The sequence below is a fragment of the Schistocerca piceifrons genome, chromosome 4 (genome assembly GCF_021461385.2).
Source record: "Schistocerca piceifrons isolate TAMUIC-IGC-003096 chromosome 4, iqSchPice1.1, whole genome shotgun sequence".
NCBI classification, from domain to species: Eukaryota; Metazoa; Arthropoda; class Insecta; order Orthoptera; family Acrididae; genus Schistocerca; species Schistocerca piceifrons.
The window spans coordinates 841,470,818-841,494,711 of NC_060141.1; the positions used below are offsets into that span (position 1 = coordinate 841,470,818).

The following is a 23,894-nucleotide window of genomic DNA, read 5'->3' on the forward strand; positions in this document are numbered from 1 at the left end:
ATAGGGACCATGAAGGCAAGTTTAATTACAGCATGCACAGAACCATTTAAAGAATCATTCTTCCCACACTCCACATGAGCATTGAATGGGGAAAAACCATAATGTGTGGTACAACAATGTACTTTGTCGTACAACCCACAGTGGTTTATACAGTGTGCATGGAGACATGGAATCAGTTGACAGTAGCTGGGTAATGGTTCATATTGATTCCCATTTCCCTGTTGCAGTAGGTGATCTCATGCCTCTAATTATTTTTTCATTGCTATCTTAACTTGCATTCTTCAATTCAGTTTATTAACCCTTCTTATCTCTTTGTATTAGGGCAAATGTACAGTTAACTTTTAAGGAATTTGTATTTTCAATTTATCAACTGGAGTTTTGTTTTATATGCAGCAGCAATGTTACAAATTATTTGTTTCAGTTTCTTTAGAATAATTTGCTGTTTCACAGGTGCCTTGAAGTGTCTTAATGACAACCGATGGCCTCATGTTGACAAGACAGCTGGTTGCCTTGCAGAGGGCAGGGCTTGACGGTCTGAACATCAGCTTAGACACCCTGCAGTCCCAACGCTACAACCAGATCACGAGGAGGAAATGCTGGGAGCATGTCATGGCTGGCATAGATCTAGCCTTGCAACTTGAATACGACCCTGTGAAGGTATTACTAGTGCAGCTGTCATCGCATGCAGACTTTCATAAGCAAAAGATATAAATCACCATTTTAAAGCAGTACGCCCTCACCCTCGCCCCCATCACTGCTCCCACCCTCACCCCTGTCTCCACACTGCAGCTGTAAGTGAATGAAGGTATATTAAGACAGAAGAAGTAAATTTTAGCTGACGATGCTAACAGTTTCATAGTTTATACAACATAAAAAATTATGCCTTGCAAGTTTACCAATTAAATATCTTATATTTTCCTCCCAAGAGAGTCTTATGAGACTCAAGATCTTTACAGTTTCTCTTTTTTTCTTTTGTGTCTTTAGTTTAAAATAAGTTTCCTCTATTGTGGTGTTGTTTTGAAAAAAATACTCGATTGTGTGGAAAAATTATTCTTAATTCTGTAGTCACACTTTTGTTGTGTCTAAGTACTACTGGTTTCAGTAGCAAGTACCAGCATCAGTTCATCTTATTATCAAAATTTTCTTTGCAGAATAAAAGCTGACCACTGTGGCCAAGCGGTTCTAGGCACTTCAGTCCGGAACCGTGCTGCTGCTACGGTCGCGGGTTCGAATCCTGCCTCAGGCAGGGATGTCCTTAGGTTAGTTAGGTTTAAGTAGTTCTAAGTCTGGGGGACTGATGACCTCAGACGTTAAGTCCCAACTGCAAACTAGACATACCATTTTCAGGGTGCAGTTCACATCTATTGAAAGCACAACAGTTACCTTTACTTTTAGTAGATAAGACACCTACTGGGGTAAGTGACTTGATGACTGCACACAAGAAGTTGTCATTTATTCCATATGTAGCTACCATGCAGACTCATATTTTGTATTAGTTTGTCCTTACTCTTCCAAAAGGTTAAACCTTGTCTCTGCAGCCACAGTTTCCTCTCTTCAGCAGTTGTCCTCATCTCCATGTGTGAAGAAAATCCCATTCATTGATCATATTGTTTAAGTAGGATGTTCTCAGTCATCCCCTTGTTTTCTTACCTACGATCTTGCCTTCAGAAATGTTTTTTAAAAGATTATCATCTTCAGTTAAGTGTCCAGTGTATTTTGCTTTGCCCTGGCCTATAACTTTCAGTGGTTCTTTCTTCTCTCCTATTTCCTTTAACTTTTCTGTCAATGCAGCTAGTTCTTGTACTTCTCCTCCAGAACCACATTTCAGCAGGTTTGAGGTGAGCTTCCTTTGGCTTTTCTAATGTACAGATTTTGCATCTGTGTGTCAGAACACTCCACACAAAGGTCTTTACAAATATTTTCTTAATGTGGAAGCTGATATGTTTATTCAGTTGCAGCTTCTTCTTATTTTGGAAGGAACTCTTCACCTGTGCTTTTCTTTTCTTGAATGCCTTGAAATATTGATTGTTTTCTTGCAAAATGCTACTGAGATAGTGAATTTCAGTTCCTTTCTTGAGTTGCTCATTGCCTGTTCTTGTGTCAGTCCTACCTCCACCTCCTTTCTTGTCTGTAGCCATAACTTTTGTCTTCTTTGTATTCATTTTTAGCTTTAGTTTTACCACTTCTTGATTTAAGGCCTGAAACATTTTATTTAGTTCCTACTCTGATTTACTATTGTGATGTCGTCAATCTGCAGTGCATATGCATGCAATTAAGTTTCCATATCGACATCATGCTCCAAAAACCACCTAACTGTGTGTGGCAGGGGGTACGTCTCATGCCACCAACTGATCCCCTCTGCCTTGTTCCACTTCTGTATTATCTCTATCTTCTCAAATTTTCTTTTCGTGATCATTTCGTGAATTGTATATGAGAGAAACTATTATGTTGTCAGACTCTTCTCAGAAACTACTCTCTCGAAATTTGGGTAGTAAATCTTTCCGTGATGCACAACTGCTCTCTTATGGCATCTACCACTGGTGTTGCTGAGCATCTCTGTAATGATCTCACAGTGACTAAATGATCCTGTGACAAAACACTCCACACTTCGTTGGATCTTCTTTCTCTCTTCTGTCAGTCCTACTGGGTAAGGTCACAGGGGTAATTTACATTCACTTAAGATTCTTCCTGTGAATCTTAGTCTGGCATCTGCTTTTCTATTGCTGTTTTATGTGGTCATTCCACTTTAAGGTTGCTCTGGATAGTTACTTCTAGATATTTTATGGTAGGTTCTGTTTCCAGCAATTTGTCATTAATAGTGTAGTTGTACAGTATTGGATTTCTTTTCCTGTGTGTGTGTGTGTGTGTGTGTGTGTGTGTGATATGTTACATTTATTTATGTGCAGGGTCAACTGCCAGAGCCTGTATCATTCACCAATCCTCTGCAGGTCATTGTGCAAATTGATACTGTCTTCTGTTGTTGCTACTTTCTGATGGACAAATGTAGTATCTGTGAACAATATTAAGGAGCCTCTGACACTTTCTACTGGATCATTTATATACATTGTAAATGTAATGGTCTTATCACATTTCCTTGGAGTATTCCAGAAATTACCTTTTGATTCTTGTCATCTTTTCTTTGTTGTTGTTATTACTTTCTTGATGAACATATTAAGGAAGTAAGGTGATAGAAGGCACCCGTCTCTCACTGCCCTTCTGGTTTTCCTTCTTTCATATCCAGTTCAGCACTCTGACTTTTGTATACACTCAACATTAATCATCTGTCCTTTCACTTTGGACATTACTTTAAGGAATGATGATATAATGGTAATCTGTTTATTAAACAATATTTTAACGAAACACTATGCTTTCTGATCATATAGTGGCTTGATGATGGAATTTGATACTGAAATTAGTAATCATTAGACAAAATAAAAGTGAAGCTATAATAAAAGAAAGTAATATTTTGGATCATGTCAGTTGTTGTTCCAAACAACAGCACGTCAGGAATAGGTTCAAATGGCTCTGAGGACTATGCGACTTAACTTCTGAGGTCATCAGTCGCCTAGAACGTAGAACTAATTAAACCTAACTAACCTAAGGACATCACACACATCCATGCCGGAGGCAGGATTTGAACCTGCGAACGTAGCGGTCACTTGGTTCCAGACTGTAGCACCTAGAACCGCACGGCCACTCCGGCTGTCCAGGAATAGGTACTAAAATTATTTGTCCGCTGATGACCTCACAGCTTAGAACACTAAAACACAAATGTTAATTGTTTGTTATGTGCCCTGGTAGAGTTTACAACTGTTTACAGTTCACGATTGGTTGTTGGAGATTGGGCGTTACTCACATAGTGTATTTAGTGCACAGTGTAGAAAAAGGCAGTGTCCAGAAAAGTAAACAAGTGTAAAGGCAGAAGTTTCACGACAGGACGTTGTGTCACCATACTTGGAAGACAATTATAGCCAAAGACAGAAATTTAAAAGAAACTGGCTCATTTGAGCTGCGGAGACCTAGTCGAGGATTCTCAGTAGATAATTGTTAGCACAGTAGAATTTACAAAGAGACAATGTCAGTTCGTGTGAGGGTATGTTGATTGGTAAGTACCTATCAGCTTTCTTATAAAACTCACAATTTGAAGAATACACATCAAGGAAAAGGTAGAAGTCCAACAGTGTCAAATCTAGACAATAATATCGATCATCCAACAATTTTGCAAAATCCCCAGTTGTACTTACTTTACTTAATTACTTACTTACTAACCTACTCAGATTTGCTGTGTACCATACAAGGAACTGGTTTCCACTAGTTCACTCGATCAGCTGCCAAGTTCTCACCTTCCTCCAAGTTTGAGTCCATGCATTGAAGATTCATTGCAAAAGTTCCAGGTGTTAAAAGGTCTTCCTGTACATCTGTATCTGTCCATTGATTTCCACAACAGTGTTGATTTTGGGATTCTTCCACCTTACATGCGTAGAACATAACCTGCAATCTTCAGTCTTCTTTCAACAATAATTTTGTGCAGGCTGTCTAGACGTCGTATTCTCAGCACTCCATCGTTTGTAACTTGGTTGGGTTAACATCTTCAGAATTCATCTCTAGCATTGTTGGTGAAAAATATGGAGACTGTGTGCTGATTTTACTGACATTTTCCAAGTCTCACACATATAAACGATAAAGGAGTACAGTCAAAGCTTTGTTGACATATTACAGACCTAATTGCCATATGGACTGATTTTCCAGTTCTGCTGGTGATTTCTGCATCTGTGACCTCATTATTACATATAAAGCTACCGAGATATGGAAATCTGTCAACATCTTGTAGTATCTTCTATTGCACTGTAATCGGGGAAGAGATGAGTAATTTCCACTTACTTTGCACATTCTGTTTGCCTTATCTCTATTAATTTTCAGCCCTACACAACAGGGCATTTAATGAGAAAGCAGATAAAAATTAACTTGATGCCTTCCAAGGAGACGGTCTCTACTAAGTCTCTACTCCTTCAAGTCTGACTATGTAAGAGTAGACCAGACATGGTTTAAATTCAGAGAAATAGTATCGACATCAATTAAGAGATATATACCAAATAAATTGAAAGGATATCAAATAAATTAAAAGGATGGTGCACAAAATATGTCAAAACTCAGCTGCAGAAGCAATGAATAAAAGCATGTCAAAGTTTAAAAGAATGCAAAATCTCCAAGATTAGCGATGTTTTACTGAAGCTCGAAACTTAGGGTGGGTTTCAGTGCAAGATGTGTTTAATAGTTCCCATAGTGAAACTTCGTTTTGAAATCTGGAAGAAAATCCAAAGAGGTTCTGGTTGCATGTGTAGTACACCAATGGCAAGACACAACCAATACCTTCACTGCGCAATAGCTGTGGTAATGTTACTGATGACAGTGCTACTAAAGCAGGGTTACTAAACACGGATTTCTGAAATTTCTTCACCAAAGACAACAAAGTAAATATTGCAGTATTCAAATCAAGAACAACTGCAACTGTGAGTAACTTAGTAGTAGCTCTCCTCAGTGTCATAAAGCAGTTATGGTCTTTCAGAGAATGCTGATACAATAGCTCCATTTGAAATCATATATAGCCACTCATTTGATAAAGATCCATACCTAGAGACTGAAAAGTTGTTCAGGTCACACCAATGCTCAAGAAAGGAAAGAGGAGTAATCTACTAAATAACAGACTCATATCACTAATGTTGATTTGCATTAGGATTTTGGGACATATATTGTGTTTGAATATTATGAATTATCTCAAAGATAATGATTCATTGATAAATAGCCAAGATAGATTCAGAAATATCAACCTTTTAAAACACAGCTAGCTCTTTAGTCACACAAAGTAATAAGTGCTGTCGACTGGGGATCTCAAATTGATTCCATATTTGTAGATTTCCAGAAGACTTTTTGAAACAGTTCCTCACAAGCATTTTCTACTCATATGGCGTATTGTCTCAGTTGTGCAACTGGATGTGTGGTTTCCTGTCAGAAAGGTCACAGTTCATAGTAATTGATGGAAAATCGTCAAGTAAAACAGAAGTGATATCTGACATTCCTCAAGGAAGTGTTATAGTCCACCTGCTGTTGCCGATCTACATTAAGAATTTAAGAGAGAATCGGAGCAGTCCTCTTAGATGATGCTATCATTTACAGTCTTGCAAATCATTTACTGTCTTGTAAAGTGATCAGATGATCAAAATGAACTGCAAAATGATTTAGGCTACCTATCCATATGATGCAAAAAGTGGTAACTGACCTTAAATAATAAAAATTGTTATGTCATCCGCATGAGTAGTAAAAGGCATCTACTAAATTTTGGTTACATGATAATTCACGCAGATCTAAAGGCTGTGAAGTCTACTGAATACTTAGGAATTACATTTACAAATAACTTAAATTGGAATGCTCATATAGATAATGCGGTGGGAAAGCAAACAAAAGACTGTGATTTAATAGGAAAACATTTAGAAGATTAGGATTACTAAAGAGACTATCTACAACTATACTTGTCTGTCCTCTTTTGGAGTATTCTGCATGGTGTGGGATCCTTACCAGATAGGACTGACAGAGGACATAATTTAGAAGTTCAAATAAAGGCAGCTCATTTTGTTTTATTGGGAAACAGGAAAGTGCATGCCACAGATATCCCATGTGAATTGGGCTGGCAGTCATTAAAGCAAAATCATTTTGCTGGAGCAGGTTCTTAAAATTTCAATCATCAACTTTCTCCTCCGAATGTGAAAATATTTTTTTAGAGCCCTCTTATATAGAGAGAAATGGTCTTATAATAAAATAAGAGAAATCAGAGCTTGTACGGAAATATTGAAGTGTTTGGTTTTCCTCAAATGCTGTAGGGGAGTGGAATGGTAGATAAATAGGTTGAGGGTGGTTCTCTGAACCCTCTGCCAGCATTTAATTGTGAATTACAGACTAGTCATGCAGATATAGATAATGTAGATAGGCTTTCAATATTGCGCACTGATTCTTTAATGTTATACATTGTTCAAATACTTTTGTGGTGCTTTGGAGTGACCCCTTTAAAATAACACTTTGCCAGTCTTCTTAATATGTATTTTGGTAACCAGGTTGATAAGAAGTTAAACAATACTCTCTTATTACTCCCCAGTTTTGGGTTTTATTAATGAACAAAATCGCCACAATGTTCCATATCAATTACTGGCTGAAGTTTCCTGCTGATGGAACCAATATGATTTTCTGTGTTTCTGAGCATACAGGTTGTGTACGCTGTTTGGAGTCTGGTGTAAGCTGAATCAAATGTTTTTATTGTTGTGATCTTCCATCTGAAGATTGGTTTCATGGAGTTGCCCATGCTAGCCTATCCTGTGTGACCCTCTTCACCTCTGCATAACTACTGCAGCGTACAGTAACTTGAACTTGCTTACTGCAGTCAGTTTTTGGTCTCCTACAGTTGTTACCCCCATTATATTCACAGATGACCACATATTGTGGAAATTGCATACTGTAATGTAGGATGCAATAATAACGTATGGAAGGTTTCTGTTGAAAATTACGAATTATTTAGGAATAAAGGAGATGGCTCACCAAAAGGCAGAAGCACTGTCTCATCGATAGGCACACGAACAAAAGGTATGTAGAATGAGATTTTCACTGTGCAGTGGAGTGTGCACTGATATGAAACTTCCTGGCAGATTAACACTATGTGCCGGACCAAGAGTCGAACTTGATACCTTTGCCGTTCGTGGGCAAGTGCTCTACCATCTGAGCTATCCATGCACGACTCACGACCCGTCCTCACAGCTTTACTTCCACCAGTACCTCGTCTTCTACCTTCCAAACTAAAAGGTACGTTGCTTGGCGAGCTTCCAGAATGCACTTTCTTTTTCTAGCTGTAGGGAAAACGTGCGCGCGCGCGCACGTATGCGCGCACACTCACACACACACACACACACACACACACACACACACACACACACACACACACACACATTCTCACATGCGCATGCATGTCTCCTAAGCTGTGGTCGCTCAACTGCCAGCTCTTTACTGGCTCACGGTGAGTGTTCTGGAGTGAGGTGGGGCTTTAGAGTGGGGTAGGATGGGGTGGGTTGAGGCAATGTGAGAGATGGAGAGAGATGGGAGGGGTTTGGAGGGAAGCATTTAGTGGCTCGTGGGAGAGTGGGGAGCCATCTGTGGGCTAGCTAGGGGTGCAGGTAGAGGGGTCAGGCGACAGACAGCTGGGCACTCATAGACTGGGGTGTGACGTGAGATAACAGCACACAACTAGCTGATTTGGGGGGGGGGGGGGGAGAGAGGGATGAGTGGCGTGTGTGGGGGGGGGGGGGGAGGCAGGGGGGCTGGGAGTTAACTTGGATTTAGGCCAGGAAGCAAAGGATGTGCTGTATGGCTACGAAAGTTGAGTATTCTTAAATAAGATCAGCTGGTGCCAATGTATTGGAAAGTAACTGGCACACAAAGTGCAATTGTGGCTCCTTTTTCTTTGTGACAAAAGAAAAGAGAGAGAAATCGTCTCATTAGCGAAACAATGGCAAGAGACTACTATTTCTTGTTACTTACACTGCTGCTTTCTTTGATAATGATCAACAAGAACCAAATAATAGACTGTGTATGATAGAACATGTTCTCAACGAGAGTTTGTTTCATTTGTATAACATTTTATTCCATCATAGATGCTGCACTTACAGTTTCATATATGCATTGCAGCAGCAGACACAATAAAAGTAGCAATCAGCAGTGCTTAGTTTGTTGAATGGGTGAAAAATATGCCATTGTCCCAGTTCCACATATGCCCAAAATTTGATTCTGCCAAATTCTGTACTCTCTGAAATCGAATGTTTAATCCAAAGATGAAAGTGAACAAGTTTGATGCAGTATTGCTAATATTGTTTATTACTCATCTTGCTGAATGAAGTGCATACCGTGTCCTTTCTGAAAGGTTTGCAGACGTAATGCACATACACACATACACACACACACACACACACACACATGCGCGCAAATGCAGATCACACATACATGACCACTGTCTCTGGCTGCTAGGGCCAGACTGGGAGCAACTGCACATCATGGGAGAAACAACGGTCGTGTGTGTGTGTGTGTGTGTGTGTGTGTGTGTGTGTGTGTGTTTTGTCCACTTTGGAAGAAGACTTTCTGATCGAAAGCTTACGTGTTTAGTAGTCTTTTTGTTGTGCTTGTCTGTGACCTAACATCTCCTGTATACTGTGAATAGCAATGTATCTTTTTAATAATATGGTCATTATTCCAGCCTAGATTTTCTATTGTTTGTTCCCTTTTAAGACCTTATAAAGACAGTTGCTGACAATTTCTTTTTTCTTATTGGAGAAAAGCAAAACCATATGGGGGCCAGAATTAGATTGTAAATGAATATGGAATAGAGTATTTTTATTCTCCCTGTATGCAGTGTCACACTTCATTTCTGGCAGCACCACCTTCTCAACACATGACTGTCACCCACCACCTCACCATAGTCTTCAAGTTATATCCTATAGCACTTCTGGGTGGACAAATAGATTAAGGATGTAGTTTAAAACAGTATAACTAAACTTAAAAGTCAAACTGCCCTTTTATAGAGACTGCCATCATTATTTAAACATACTAAACAATATCAAAACAGTCGAAAGAAATTTTTTTTCAAAAGAGCAGAAAATTGTAGTGAAATTCATGAAAGGATTGTTTTAAATTGTTATATCTTAAATCAATAAGTATGTCAGCATTTCCCAGGATTTTCTGGCTTAATTAAGACTAGGTCATGCCACCACAGTGGTCAGACAGTGGACTTGCCTTCGAGAGGACAACGGACCCGAGTCCCATCGGGCCACCAAAATTTGGCTTTTCCTCGATTTCCCTAAATGATTTAAGACAAATGCTGCGATGGTTCCTTTAAAAAAGATGACATTCGGCTGAGAAAGCTAATTTCTGTGGCACGTCTGATGACACAGTGCTGGTGGAAGCACGAGTATTTCAGAGCACACCATTCATTGCACATTGTTAAACATAGGGCTCTGCTGCAGACAACCCCTGTATGTTCCCATGTTGACAACACTGTTGAATTACAATTTCTGTGGCTCGGGAGCAATGAGATTGGGCAGTGAATCAATAGAAATGTGTCATCTGGTTGAATCATTCATGTTTCGCATTACACCTGCTTGACGGTTTTGTGCACATACACTGTCAACAGAGTGAATTGGTGCTTGAAAGGTGCACTTTGCTACAGACGTAGGCCAGTGGGAGCAATATTATGCTATGGAGGACATTCACCTGGTCTTCTGTGGGTCCTGTGGTAGTAACTGAAGGCTCCATAACAGCTTTGTTCTGTGTGAACATTATTGTGCACTGTCCGCACGCTGTCCCTAATGAAGGTGACATGTTTCAACAATATGACTTTCAGTGTCACGAGGCCAGAATCAAATTCACCCCTTCTGAATCTGATGGAATACATCTGCGATGCTATCAGATACCAGTTCTGCACCCAGAAACCACTGATCTCCAATTTATGGGAATTACATGACCTGTGCTTAGACATGCGGTGCTGCATAATGCTGGGAACATACCTCACATAATGCTGGGAACATACCTGAAATTTGTTGAACTTGTCCCACACAAAATCACTGCTGTATTGTGTTCCAACAGTGGACAAACACATTATCAAACAGGAGGTCATAGTGTTTTGTCTCATCAGTTTATATATTCAATGCTTGAATGAAAGGTGTGCTCTTTTCCTATTTTCTGCCATTGCGTGTATGCGTAAATAAGGATGTTCTACCATTTGGGCTTGTTTATATGAAGGCTGTCAGTATTGCCACCTGCACAGATACTAAATGCTCCTTTTGTGAAGACCTTTTATCTTGAGAACACTTTTAACTTTGTTTCACAAATGGCAGCACAGTTTCAAGAAAGCTTCTTAATTTAATGTAATAGTTAAAATAATACCTTCAGCAAAAGATGTGTGCGTTGGAGTGGGGAAAAAGATTGGAGATGTATGTAGTTTAATTTTCGTAAATTGTTAAGAAGGTTAACAGCTTGGCATGCTAAGATAAATTCAGACATTCTCTAAAAAAAGAGAAAAAGATTAATTTAACAGAATCAGTGAGGTATACAAATTTAACAACAGACTTGTAGAACCATTATTTTGTAGGTCAGATTAGATTAGATTCAGCTTTTGTTCCAAGACCCAAAACATGAGATGATTCTCATGGGTGAGTAACATGCCAGAAAGTATAACATAAAAAATATAAAACATTTGAATACCCTGATCGTTTGTCAGGAGATCGTCAAACTAGGTGAATACAATACAAACTGGAACAGCTAATATTTTCAGAATTGATACGCTGTCAGACTGAAACATTGTTATGCACTATTAATAAATTTATCAAACAAAAAGTACATAATATTGACTGTTATGACAAAGTGCTCTCAGAACTGAAATCTAACAGACATTCTTATTTAAGCTGGCCTAACAGCCACTGTTAAGATAATCATCTATAGAGTCTTTCAAACTCTGTTTAAACCATGCTTTATCTGATACCAAGTTTTTAATGGTGTCTTTCTTCGACAGATAAATTGTGTTGTAATGCGAAGTTTCAATGAAGATGAAGTGTGCAGTTTTGTGTAGTTAACAAAAGAGAGTAATGTTGACGTAAGATTTATCGAGTACATGCCTTTCAGCGGCAACAAATGGAATGATGGGAAGATGGTCTCATTTAGAGAAATGCTCCAAATAATTAGAAAGCAGTGGCCTAATTTTGATCCTCTTCCCAATGGGCCCAATGATACCTCAAAGGTACGTGCAGTATTACATATGAACATACATTGAAAATAATTTAATGTTTATGACTTACTACCAATCACAAGAATACTTCACATCTGCTGGTGGTATGAGAGATGGACTGGTTTAGTTATATATTTCTCATCCCATTCAGTAAGTCTGTCCTGGCCTGGGTTTCTCTGTAGCTTTTCTGCAACTCTCCCTATTTCCTAAACCTTGACAAGCCTTTTCTTTCTTCCCTTTTCCTTCCCCTTCATTGTTTCTGCCAGAAGAAGAAGCCACTGGCTCCAAAAGCTTGCACATTTCCGTAACTTTAAGGGGAGTTAGAAGGGGAAAACATTCTTGTTCACTTTTTCGGGTTTTTATCTGATTATAAAATTTGCAATTTTCCAAAAAAATGATATGTATATTACTTATAAACTTGCGTGGGAAGTATTTTAGTTTATTTTCTAAAATATAATCTACACCAGTTGAAAATGTTAAAATTTTTACATGCATTATTTCGAGACCTAATAAAATCGGTAATTTTTTATATACAGGGTAGTCCATTGATCATGACTGGGCCAAATATCTCACGAAATAAGTGTCAAACGAAAAAACTACAAAGAACGAAATTTGTCTAGCTGGAAGGGAGAAACCAGCTGGCGCAATGGTTGGCCTGCTATAAGGCACTGCCATAGCTCAAACTGATATCAACTGTGTTTTTTAAAATAGGAACCCCATTTTTTATTACGTATTCGTGTAATACGTAAAGAAATAGGAATGTTTTAGTTTGACCACTTTTTTCGCTTTGTGATAGATGGCGCTGTAATAGTCACAAACATATGGCTCATAATTTTAGACGAACAGTTGGTAACAGGTAGGTTTTTTAAATTAAAATACAGAACGTAGGTACATTTGAACATTTTATTTCGGTTGTTCCAATGTGATACATGTACCTTTGTGAACTTATCATTTCTAAGAACCCATGCTGTTACGGCGTGATTACCTGTGAATACCACATTAATGCAATCAATGCTTAAAATGATGTCTGTCAACCTCAATGCCTTTGGCAATACGTGTAATGACATTCCTCTCAACAGTGAGTAGTTCGCCTTCCGTAATGTTCGCACATGCATTGACAATGCACTGACGCATGTTGTCAGGCATTGTCGGTGGATCACAATAGCAAATATCCTTCAACTTTCCCCACAGAAAGAAATCTGGGGACGTCAGATCCGGTGAACGTGCGGGCCATGGTATGGTGCTTTGACGACCAATCCACCTGTCATGAAATATGCTATTCAATAATGCTTCAACCGCACGCAATCTATGTGCCGGACATCCATCATGTTGGAAGTACATCGCCATTCTGTCATGCAGTGAAACATCTTGTAGTAACATTGGTAGAACATTACGCAGGCAATCAGCATACATTGCACCATTTAGATTGCCATCGATAAAATGGGGGCCAATTATCCTTCCTCCCTTAATGCCACACCATACATTAACCTGCCAAGGTCGCTGCTGTTCCACTTGTCGCTGCCATCGTAGATTTTCCGTTGGCCAATAGTGCATATTATTGCGGTTTAGGTTACCGCTGTTGGTGAATGATGCTTCATCGCTAAATAGAACGCATGCAAAAAATCTTTCATCGTCCTGTAATTTCTCTTGTGCCCTGTGGCAGAACTGTACATGACGTTCAAAGTCATCGCCATGCAATTCCTGGTGCATAGAAATATGGTACGGGTGCAATCGATGTTGATGTAGCATTCTCAACACCGACGTTTTTGAGATTCCCAATTCTCGCGCAATTTGTTTGCTACTGATGTGTGGATTAGCTGCCCCAGCAGCTAAAACACCTACTAGGGCATCATCATTTGTTGCAGGTCGTGGTTGGTGTTTCACATGTGGCTGGACACTTCCTGTTTCCTTAAATAATGTAACTATCGGGCGAATGGTCCGGACACTTCGATGATGTCGTCCAGGATACCGAGCAGCATACATAGCACACGCCCCTTGGGCATTTTGATCACAATAACCATACATCAACACGATATTGACCTTTTCCGCAATTGGTAAACGGTCCATTTTAACACGGGTAATGTATCATGAAGCAAATACCGTCCGCACTGGCGGAATGTTATGTGATACCACATACTTATATGTTTGTGACTATTACAGCAGCTGGCCAGAGTGGCCGAGCGGTGCTAGGCACTACAGTCTGGAAACGCGCGACCGCTACGGTCGCAGGTTCGAATCCTGCCTCAGGCATGGATGTGTGTGATGTCCTTAGGTTAGTTAGGTTTAAGTATTTCTAAGTTCTAGGGGACTGATGACCTCAGAAGTTAAGTCCCATAGTGCTCAGAGCCATTTGAACCATTTTTGACTATTACAGCCCCATCTATCACAAAGCGAAAAAAGTGGTCCAGCTAAAACATTCATATTTCTTTACGTACTACATGAATATGTAATAAAAAATGGGGGTTCCTATTTTTTAAAAATGCAGTTGATATGAGTTTGACCTATGGCAGCGCCATCTAGCAGGCCAACCATAGCGCCATCTGGTTTCTCCCTTCAAGCTAGACGAATTTTGTTCTTTGTAGTTTTTTCATTTGATGCTTATTTCGTGAGATATTTGGCCTGGTCACTATCAATGGACCACCCTGTAGAAAGCTGTGGATTGCTGTGTTATAAAGGTTAAATTATGTGTTTGTATTGGTAGCACTGTCAAAAATAGTATCGTATCTTTTCATAGTATAAACATGCTTTGTATATTGAAGTGCTATCGTTTTTCCGAGGAAAAGTGACGAATAGACTGGTAAATCTCTCAAAAAGTATGACTCCAAAATGAAGTGTTTTTAAGAAATGTGGGTTTCATGGTAATAAAATTTTGAATAAAGAGAAACATTGTATTCAGCATGTGGTGTGTGAAGTTACAGACAATGAAATACTGGCAAATTCATGAGTATCTAGAGAAACACCCATTAGTGCTTCGAAGATTAAAATAAAACATAGTGATAACACAGTTATCTCAAAACAAACCTCATGCAAACGGTAGGTTAGGTTATATTCTGATACATTTACACATCCTAATAGGGATGTTATGTGAATGTGTGTGCTGTATGTTTGTGGAGGGCCAGTTAGTTTACATGAAGACATTGAGGTATCAAATGGACAAGCCAGGAAACTTATCATTAATTCTGCCAGTTGTAAATATACTCATTCATTTTGGAGTTCTGATAAGTGTAAAGATGATTATTTTAAAATAAATATTAGGTGGTTTTATGGATTGAGAGCTATTGGCAAAGGACACACTGCAGCAGAAACAATGTGTGTCGTGATGTATATGCCACGCCCACTTTGTAAAATGGACAAGTATGCAGGATTTATTGGAGCTGCTGTGAAATCTGCTGCATGTGATTCAATTAAGGGTGCTGCAAATGAAGCTGCTGAAATAAACGATGGTATGATTGACATATCAGTAGCTTTTGGGGCACTTGGTAGAAGCGCAGCTGCAGTTCTAAGAATTCTGTTGCTACAGTGACCAGTGTGGATACTGGAAAGCTAATAGATTTCCAAATTTTAACCAAATATTGTTATAAGTATAAATCAGGGAATGAAGAAGGGCATATCTGTGACAGAAATTATGAAGGACAACTAGTCGTACGGAGGCCTGTGCAGCTGTTGAAATTTATAATCGATCTGTAAACTAAAGGGGAGTGTGTTACACTAAGTTCTTAGGTTAGGCAGACTCAAATGCATATAACAGTGTAGTAGCCACTCAGCCTTATGGTGAGAAGCTTATCACAGAAATGGAATGTGTTGGTCATGTCCAGAAGAGGATGGGTACCAGACTGAGGAAGTTGAAACAAAGTTTGAGAGACAAGAAATTTTCAGGTGGTAAGACCATAAGAAGCAGGCTGACAGACAACATGATTGATTAACTGCAACAGTATTATGAGATTGCCATTAGAAATAATACTGAGGATTTGTTGAAAATGAAGCAGGCAGTATGGGCTACCTTCTTCCAGAGACTGTCAGCTGATGATAAACCAGTACACCATCTTTGCCCTCCTGGATCTGGTTCATGGTGCAATTACCGCAATGCCCAGTACTCAAACAGGTCATACAGCCATAAACATTCTATCCCAGCAGCAGTTGTGGATATCATAAAACCTGTTTACAGAGACCTGGCAATCCTGAATTATTGAAGAAGTGTCTGCATTGTCAGACTCAAAATCCCAATGAGTCGTTCAATAATCTTATAGTGTCAATGTCATCGTAACTGCCGTCTGCGTCACGTCTGCTGTGCAGCGAGCTACGCTAGTTTAAGTATTAACTCTATTTTTCTTACTTGTCACTTCTTCTTCCGTGTGTTTTTGCTTTTAGGAAGCTTTAATTGTCGAGTGCTAGTAATAGTGTTCCATAGATTTTGTGTTTGTTTTGAATACAGTCAGAGAGAGTCCGTTTAGTCAGCCATAGTGCCAGTAGTGCTAGTGTTTGTTTTGAATACAGTCCAGAGACAGGTAGTGCTATTTTCATTGTTTTCTACAGGAAGTATCTAGTAACCACAATTTAGTCAACTATCAGCCGCCTTTAGTGAATTAGCAGTCTAGTTATAAGTTGATTAACTCTCTACAGTAAATTGATTTCTTAGGATGGATAGGATGTGAGACTGCTGTGTACGGACACAGGAGGAGCTGGCCACTGTTCGCGAACAGCTGAACGTGTTGATGGCCGTGGTTAGCCGTCTTCTGGCTGCTGCCTCGGAGTGTAGTGGCAGTGGGGAGTCTGGTGCATTGCATGGTACACCCCAGGTGTTACATGCTTCACCCACTGACCCTGCTGTCGACACATCTTTGCGGGTACCGGGCGCGGTTGGGCCACCCTCTTCCCAAGGGGAGTGGCGGGTTCAGCGGCATTCGCGGCGCACGAGGTGGAGGGTCAGTGTGGAGGCTGGCCGTGTGGCATCGTCCGTTCTGCCTGTGAGTGGACATGTGGCCACTCCTTCAGCAAGGTCCGAGCAGGCACATGGGGGGGGGAGGGGTTTATTAGTTATTGGGAGCTCCAACGTTAGGCGGGTGATGGAGCCCCTTAGGGAAATAGCGGAAAGGTCGGGGAAGAAGGTCGGTGTTCACTCTGTCTGCTTGCCGGGGGTCTCATCCGAGATGTGGAGGAGGCCGTGCCGGCAGTGATAGAGAGCACTGGGTGCACCCGACTGCAAATTGTTGCTCATGTCGGCACCAATGACTCCTGCCGTCTGGATTCAGAGGTCATCCTCAGTTCGTACAGGCAGTTAGCAGAGTTGGTGAAGGCGGAAAGCCTCGCAGGGTGGAATCTGAGCTAACTATTTGCAGTATCGTTCCCAGAAACGATAGTGGTCCTCTGGTTTGGAGCCGAGTGGAAGGCTTAAACCAAGGGCTCAGACCACTCTGCGGAGATCTGGGGTGCAAATTTCTCGACCTCCGCTATCGGGTGGAAAAATGTAGGGTCCCCCTGAATAGGTCATTTGTGCACTACATGCAAGAAGCGGCTACAAGGGTAGTGGAGTATGTGTGGAGTGCACATGTGGGTTTTTTAGGTTAGAGAATTCCCTCCCTAGGCCCGACAAGACACCTCCTGAGATGCGGCAGGGTAGGAGTAGACAAAATGCAACAGGGAATAACAATATTAATGTGCTAATAGTAAACTGCAGGAGCGTCTATAGAAAGGTCCCAGAACTGCTCTGATTAATAAACGGTCACAATGCCCACATAGTACTAGGGACAGAAAGTTGGCTGAAACCAAATGTAAACAGTAATGAAATTCTAAACTCAGATTGGAATGTATACCGCAGAGACAGGCTGGACAGTGAAGGGGGAGGCATGTTTAAAGCGATAAGAAGTGCAATAGTATCGAAGGAAAGTGACGGAGATCCGAAATGTGAAATAATTTGGGTGAAGGTCATGGTTAAAGCAGGCTCAGACATGGTAATTGGATGTCTCTATAGGCCCCCTGGCTCAGCAGCTGATGTGGCTGAGCACCTGAAGGATAATTTGGAAAATATTTCGAGTAGATTTGCCCACCATGTTATAGTTCTGGGTGGAGATTTTAATTTGCCGGATATAGACTGGGAGACTCAAACTTTCATAACGGGTGGCAGGGGCAAAGAATCCAGTGAAATTTTTTAAGAGCTTTATCTGAAAACTACCTTGAGCAGTTAAACAGAGAACCGACTCATGGCAATAACATATTAGACCTTCTAGTGACAAACAGACCTGAACTATTTGAAACAGTTAATGCAGAACAGGGAATCAGCGATCATAAAGCAGTTACTGCATCGATGATTTCAGCCGTAAATAGAAATATTAAAAAAGGTACGAAGATTTTTCTTGTTAGCAAAAGTGACAAAAATCAGATTTCAGAGTACCTGATGGCTCAACACAAAAGTTTTGTTTTAAATACAGATGGTGTTGAGGATCAGTGGACAAAGTTCAAAATCATCGTACAATATGCGTTAGATGAGTATGTGCCAAGCAAGATCGTAAGAGATGGAAAAGAGCCAGCGTGGTACAACAACCGAGTTAGAAAACTGCTGCGGAAGCAAAGGGAACTTCACAGCAAACATAAACATAACCAACACCTTGCAGACAAACAAAAATTACGCGAAGCGAAATGTAATGTGAGGAGGGCCATGCGAGAGGTGTTAAATGAATTCGAAAGTAAAGTTCTATGTACTGACTTGGCAGAAAATCCTAAGAAATTTTGCTCTTATGTCAAAGCGGTAGGTGGATCAAAACAAAATGTCCAGACACTCTGTGACCAAAAAGGTACTGAAACAGAGGATGATGGACTAAAGGCCGAAATACTAAATGTCTTTTTCCAAAGCTGTTTCACAGAGGAAGACTGCACTGTAATTCCTTCTCTAGATTGTCGTACAGATGACAAAATGGTAGATATTGAAATAGATGACAGAGGGATAGAGAAACAATGAAAATCACTCAAAAGAGGAAAGGCCGCTGGACCTGATGGGATACCAGTTCAATTTTACACAGAGTATGCGAAGGAACTTGCCCCCCTTCTTGCAGCTGTACCGTAGGTCTCTACAAGAGTGTAGCGTTCCAAAGAATTGGAAAAGGGCACAGGTCATCCCCGTTTTCAAGAAGAGACGTCGAACAGATGTGCAGAACTATAGACCTATATCTATAACGTCGATGAGTTGTAGAATTTTAGAACATGTATTATGTTCGAGTATTATGACTTTTCTGTAAACTAGAAATCTACTCTGTATGAATCAGCATGGGTTTCGAAAAAGACGATCGGGTGAAACCCAGCTCGTGCTATTCGTCCACGGGACTCAGAGGGCCATAGACACGGGTTCCCAGGTAGATGCTGTGTTTCTTGACTTCCGCAAGGCGTTCGATACAGTTCCCCGCAATCGTTTAATGAACAAAGTAAGAGCATATGGACTATCAGACCAATTATGTGATTGGATTGAAGAGTTGCTAGATAACAGAACGCAGCATGTCATTCTCAATGGAGAGAAGTCTTCCGAAGTAAGAGTGATTTCAGGTGTGCTGGGGGGGATTGTCGTAGGACCGTTGCTATTCACAATATACATAAATGACCTTGTGAATGACATCGGAAGTTCACTGAGGCTTTTTGCGGATGATGCTGTGGTATATTGAGATGTTGCAACAGTGAAAAATTGTACTGAAATGCAGGATGATCTGCAGCGAATTGATGAATGGTGCAGGGAATGGCAATTGAATCTCAATGTAGACAAGTGTAATGTGCTGCGAATACATAGAAAGAAAGATCCCATATCGTTTAGCTACAATATAGCAGATCAGCAATTGGAAGCAGTTAATTCCATAAATTATCGGGGAGTATGCATTAGGAGTGATTTAAAATTGAATGATCATATAAAGTTGATCGTCAGTAAATCAGATGCCAGACTGAGATTCTGTGGAAGAATCCTAAGGAAATGCAATCCGAAAACAAAGGAATTAGGTTACAGTACACTTGTTCGCCCACTGTTTGAATACTGCTCAGCAGTGTGGGATCCATACCAGATAGGGTTGATAGAAGAGATAGAGAAGATCCAACAGAGAGCAGCATGCTTCGTTATAGGATCATTTAGTAATCGTGAAAGCGTTACGGAGATGTTAGGTAAACTCCAGTGGAAGACTCTGCAGGAGAGACGCTCAGTAGCTCGGTACGGGTTTTTGTTGAATTTTCGAAAACATACCTTCACCGAGGAGTCAAGCAGTATATTGCTCCCTCCTACGTATATCTCGCGAAGAGACCATGAGGATAAAATGAGAGAGATTAGAGCCCGCACAGAGGCATACCGACAATCCTTCTTTCCACGAACAATACGAGACTGGAATAGAAGGGAGAACCAATAGAGGTACTCAAGGTACCCTACACCGTCAGGTGGCTTGAGGAGTATGGATGTAGATGTAGATGTAGACCAAAAAATGTTTTTCTCGTAATGAAGACACTAAAGTGGGGGTCAGCTATGCTGTTATTGCTTTTAATGATGGCAAAATTGGTAGCGTGAAAGTGCTACAACATATGGGAATTAATTCTGGAGCAAACTGCATCAGAGAATTTGAATGAATGGACAAGGTTTGCATTGGTAAAGCAAAGTATGCAGCACAGTTGGCCACTACGGAGTCCAGAAAGAAGAAAACAAGAAAAAACTTAAAAAAGATCAAGAGGATGATATACAGTATGGTGCAGGGTGCTTCTGAGTGACTAAAAATAAAATGTTAAGCATATATTGAGTTACAGTCTATTAAAACTTTAAAAACTCTTCCTGAACATTTACATTTTCTCTTGCATTATTCCCTAAATCTCAGAAACTACTTCGAGTAGCGAATTCAAATTTTCAGGGAGTAATAACATACGTATCCTGAGTCTTCTTAACTAAAAGAAAAACATAATGTTATGTATAAATAAAATTATTTAGAATAACATACAAAAAAGTACACAAAATTTTAACTGTGTAATTAAAAAATTGTATTTCCAAAAGCAGTGGCTGAAATGCAATTATTGTAAGACTCAGAACATATAGTTTAATGTGCTGTAAAAGTTTCTTGTCAATGGCTACAGTTGTTCCTGAAATACGGGGAAGTTAAGTCACTAAATTTAACATTGTCAGGATAGGGCGTTCAAACTCCCCTTAATGCACGTTTTCTCCTTCCTCCACTTGGTGAGCGACACATTTATAGTATTTTCACAACAGCAGTAGCTATTTTCTTACAATTTCTTTTTGCAGGCATACCATGTCCCGGGCTTCAAGGGATGTGTGGGATTTATTACCTCAATGAGTGAACACTTCTGTGGCACGTGCAACCATTTACGGATAACAGCTGATGGCAATTTGGAGGTGTGTCTCTTTGGGAATTCAGAGATATCTCTCAGGTGAGTGATGAAACATACAATAATCGTGTCCAAGTGAAAATTCATGCGAGGAAACCATAAAATTACTAGAAGACTGACAGACTGATCAGTATTTTACCTTCAGGAGGTGAAATTCCAAAACGTCTTATAGACACATTCGTTCCTCTTGTCCTCACATTAGTCGTGGAGTCCGAGTGACCTTTCAGACCTTCAGAAACTTATCCCTCTTTCCTCTCTCATGAAGGAACTGATAGTTCCAAATGCTGAGTATAGAATAATACTTTTAAACTGTTTGCCATGCACATTAGGTATGTGGTTGGTATATGGAAGAGATAAACTGCAGTTAAATCCAGCAGGTATGAAATGAGTAATCTTTTCTTGAAGTTTTCAGCTTGCACCCTCCTCCCTCCCAGACATACAAACCAGATACCTCTAGCTAAATAATTTGTGAGTATATATAATTTGCCTCTGTCAACATCAGGTTACACTAACCTATTTGTGAGATGAAATTAAAGGAAAGTAATCAGGACTGGAAATTATGTAAAGACATTTTTAGCTATGTCCCTAGGTTGTAATAAAGTTAACACAGTATTTCTGTCCATGTGATGGTAACTATGATTCGCCAGCCACCGTTGCCAAGCGGTTCTAGGCGCCTCAGTCCAGAACCGCGCAACTGCTACGGTCGCAGGTTTGAATCCTGCCTTGGCTCAGATGTTAAGTCCCATAGTGCCCAGAGCCATTTGAACTGTGATTCATGATTATCAGAGTCTATATGTTCCAAATAAAAATTGGAACTTCATGTGTATAAATGTACAAATTATTAGACAATGGGACCAACAACTGACACTTTTAAATTGATGACTAGACTAAGAGATTAATAATAGGAAAAAAACTGCAAGATACTTGGCGATAAGTTTGTTTCAGGACAAGGTACGAGGGGTGAGGGGTGAGAAGAATCAGCTCTCTCTTTGTGAGCATATCAGAAATCCTTTATCAACCCATGGTAAAATAAGATATAGAAATACAGGGTCAAACAATTAAGTATCTTAAAAACCAAATGACTAATAAAATTGAAAGCTAAGAAAAGTAAGTTCGTAGTAAGTAGGGTGAAACACAGGGGGCTGCAACATATTGCCATTGTTGTTTGACTTGTCTATCAAAGAAAAAAGAAATGGATCAAAACAAAATAAAAGTGAGAATGGAAATGTATCAGAAGCAGATAGGAATAAGCAAGGAACATATTCTTTAATAAATAAAAAAAAAAAAAACTGACATGTGAGGCAGATGTTCCTACAATTTTATGTTCAAAGCACAGCAGTCTGTGAAAGCAAAATATTTATGACATTGAAAAAAGAAAATCAGTGAGTGAAAAGTGTGTGTAGGTGAATTGTGGTGAAAGACTGGATATTGGAACTTCTGTTAGGCTGCCCAGTATTAGTTAACTTGGTAGTAAAGGAGCAAGTTTGCAAGGGCAGATAACTGTTTGACTACGTAAAATAGAGTGGGAGTATGGAAAAGCTAGTCCAAGATAGGATGAAAAAGGTAACAGCAACTTAAAAAATGAATTGATAAGTTACCATGAACCCCATTCCAATCTAGTGAATGCAGTGGTTGACAATATCTTGTGACATTCGCCTATAAGGCTCAAACAATAATTGCTAAATAAAAATACAAAATGTTGACAAGACTGTATCTAAGCTGTCACTCTCTTTTGAAACAAGGGTGTTTAAACCAACAAACACGCAGGAAAGCAGGGACAACTCGCACACTAGAGAAGGATGGGCAGTATCATTGAAGGAGTGAGCATAAACTGTGTGGAATATGTGTGGTGCAAGTAATGAGAAGAGGAAAAATGTTGATCTGGAAACAAGGGAATAAAAATTTGCCACGTGAAGACACAACATGGTACTGTGCTGATGAGTGTGTACAAGTGGTGATATACAATATACATTGATAAAGGAACTCTGCATTGGGGCCAGAAGACCACGCAATGCTCTTTGAGAGATGTCCTCTACTATATATCTATGGAGAGTTAGGGGGTCAGTATACAACTCTCCAGGCTGTTATCAACTTCCAGAAGTTGAAGACACTACTTCTCACTTGAGTAGCTCCTCAGCTGGAACTACAAGCAGAGTGTACCCTATTCCAGTCTGTCCACCGAGCAGAATTTCCCGGCTCTACAAGGAATTGAACCTGATCCCTTTCTATGGCACGCCTGTGGCATACTGACTGCATAGCTGTGGCAAGAGTCATAGTATACACTTGTGAACAATTGAGTTATAACTATTCTGTTTATTGGGGAGAGAGTATGTATATTGCCACCGTGAATGAAATAGTTTAGTGTATCGTAACTGGAATGTATTCAGACCTCGTACTTGTGTGAGAGCGCAGTGTCTTAGACACTTGTACTGTTTGTCTTAGCATGAACTAACCGGTGAGCCTTACTTTCTAGTATTTTTAATTATATATCATTACTGGTGCCTCTGGCACTTTTGTGTTGCAATAGCTTGCAATAGCAAACATTGAGTCAACCATGGTTTTTGGATTAGAAGTAGAGGTCAGCTGGGTTGACATTGGGAATAGAGTGATGGGAAGTGGACAATAGGCAGTTATATCGAAGGATGCATTATTTGATATGTTAAGGTTAATTACAAAATGTGGAGTGGAGAATTTTTCACGTTGAGCAGAAGTAAGTTTACAGGACCAGATGTCAAAT

At 39.9% G+C, this 23,894-nt stretch overlaps 1 pseudogene; it reads left to right on the forward strand.

Annotated features, from left to right (window-relative positions):
• The first annotated feature begins 468 nt into the window (after window positions 1–468).
• LOC124796380 overlaps window positions 469–23,894 on the forward strand; it is a 41,274-nt pseudogene continuing 17,848 nt past the window's right edge.